Source organism: Mandrillus leucophaeus, unplaced genomic scaffold (genome assembly GCF_000951045.1).
Source record: "Mandrillus leucophaeus isolate KB7577 unplaced genomic scaffold, Mleu.le_1.0 Scaffold110, whole genome shotgun sequence".
Lineage (NCBI taxonomy): Eukaryota > Metazoa > Chordata > Mammalia > Primates > Cercopithecidae > Mandrillus > Mandrillus leucophaeus.
The window spans coordinates 1,904,642-1,907,295 of NW_012099210.1; the positions used below are offsets into that span (position 1 = coordinate 1,904,642).

The window sequence follows — 2,654 nt, forward strand, 5'->3', positions numbered from 1 at the left end:
CTTGAACCCGGGAGGCAGAGGTTGCAGTGAGCCGAGGTCACACCACTGCACGCCAGCCTGGGTGACAGAGCAAGACTCAATCTCAAAAAAAAAAAAAAAAGAGGAAAGAAAGAACAACAGGAACTACTGCAACAACACATAGAGATAATAGAGCCAAGTAATAAAATTATTAAATGAAATTCAGTGATAACAATAATCACATTAAATATTAAACATCTAAATACTAAACTGTAAAGGTAGATTGTTAGAGCAGATATAAATGAAAGAACTAACTATACTTCCTACAAAAGATTTATCTTAGGCCTAAAAATACAAATATGTTGGAAGTAAATGAATAGACAAAACTATACCAGGTAAACAGCATAAAAAGAGGAAGCACCTATATTAACATCAGATGAAATCGCTTTTAAGATTGAGAGTATTATCGGAGGTAAAGAGTGATATTTCATCATGATAAAAGGCACAATTTGAGAAAACATAATCACAAATGCCTGTGTAACAGCAACTTAAACATACATGAAGCAGAAATTGAGATCATGGTAGAAGATTTTAACACCTCCTTCTCAGTAACTGATAGAACAACTAAAAAAAAAATCTGTAAAGACATAGAAGATTTGAACCGATTTGATCTAATGGATACATTTGGAATACTATACCTAAATAACTGCTAAATACATATTTTTTGGGGGTTCACATGGTATATTCTTAAAGAGAGACCATATGATAGACAATAAAACAAAACAACAAATTTAAAAGGAATAAAATTATGCAGTTTGTTCTCTTACCACAACAGAATTAAAAATCAATGACAAGATAGGAAAATACCAAATATTTTGAAACTTAACACCCCCACCAAATAAAAAAATAGGACAAAGAAGAAAGCAAAAAGGAAATTAGAAAATACTTTGAAGGGAGTGATAATGAGAATACAACAGATCAAAATTTGAGGAATGTAGATAAAGCAGTGCTTAAAGGGTGACATAGCTTCAATTTCTTTCTTTTTTTTTTTTTTCTTTTTTTAATTTGAGACGGAGTCTCTTGCTCTGTTGCCCAGATTGGAATGAAGTGGCATGATCTCAGCTCATTGCAACCTCCACCTCCCAGGTTCAAGCAATTCTCCTGCCTCAGCCTCCCGAGTAGCCTGAATCACAGGCATGCACCACCATGCCCAGCTAATTTTTGCATTTTTAGTAGAGATGGGGTTTCGCCGTGTTGTCCAGGCTGGTCTCAAATTCCTGACCTCAAGTGATCAGCCTGCCTCGGCCTCCCTAAATGCTGGGATTACAGGCGTGACCCCATTTCAATTTCTTAAATTAGAAAACAAAGCTCTAAAATTAATGACCTGAGATTTTAAGAAGCTAGACTAGGAAAAGCAAATTGAACCTAAACTAAGTAGAAGGAAGAAGGAATAAAGATAAGAACAGAAATCCATCACCCAAAAAACAGATGAGAGAAAACTGACAAAACCAGTATCTGATTATTTGAAAAGAAAAACAAAATAAACATGTACCTACCTAAATGATTGAGATAAAAGAGAAAGCAATAGACAAAATTAAACATGCATTCATTATATAAACTCAGTAAACTTGGAATAATAGCGAACTTCTTAACCTGAAAAGGGGTATATACTGGAAAACCCCCAATTAACATCATACATAGCAGTGAAAGATGGAATATATTACCCCAAGGATTAGAAACATGGAAAGAATGGGCCGGGCGCGGTGGCTCACGCCTGTAATCCTAGCAGTTTGGGAGGCCTGAGGCAGGCAGATCACGAAGTCAGGAGATCAAGACCATGGTGAAACCCTCTCTACTAAAAATACAAAATTTTAGCCAGGCGCGGTGGCGGGCGCCTGTCGTCCCAGCTCGGAAGGCTGAGGCAGGAGAATGGCGTGAACCCGGGAGGCGGAGCTTGCAGTGCGCCTATATCGCGCCACTGCACTCCAGCCTGGGCGACAGAGACTCTGTCTCCAAAAAAAAATAAAATAAAATAAAAAAATAAACATGGAAAGAATGACCTAATGACCTCTTTCACCATTTATATTTAACATTGTAACAAATGCTGTAGACATTGCATTAGGGCAAAAGAATAACAGCAATAATGTGTATAAAGATCCTAAAGGACAAAGTAAACAGTCCCTCTGCAAAAGCAACTACTAGAACAAATGAATGAATTAACAATGTTAAAGAATATAAGGTTAATATAAAGTGAGTTGAATATTTTATATACTAGTAGCAAACAATTGGTATTTTTTTAAAACTTTATCGAAAGAATAATAGGAATAAATATAACAAAATACATCTACAGTGTCTACCCAGAATACTATAAAACACTGATGAGAGAATTTTTAAATGACTGAATTTAATAGATATACCATGTTCATGAATTATAGCACTCAAGATTGTTGACATGTTGCTTCTAATGAAATTGATTAATAAAACTAATATAATTTCAATTAAAATTTTAGTAGACCATTTTGAGAGAATATGAAAAGCTGATGGTAAAATCAATGTGAAAATGCACAAAAGCAAACAAGCAATGATAGACAATCCTACTTTTAAAATGATAAAATTGGAGAACCTATCCAGATTTCAAGACTTCAAGTTATAATCATAACTATTTGTTATTGACAAAATGAAAGGCCCGTGGAACA

The 2,654-nt window shown here is 34.9% G+C and overlaps 1 protein-coding gene across 1 annotated transcript in view; it reads left to right on the top strand.

Annotated features, from left to right (window-relative positions):
- BAZ2B (bromodomain adjacent to zinc finger domain, 2B) overlaps window positions 1-2,654 on the top strand; it is a 423,086-nt gene that overhangs the window by 41,151 nt on the left and 379,281 nt on the right. The gene's annotated exons all lie outside the window — the stretch shown is intronic.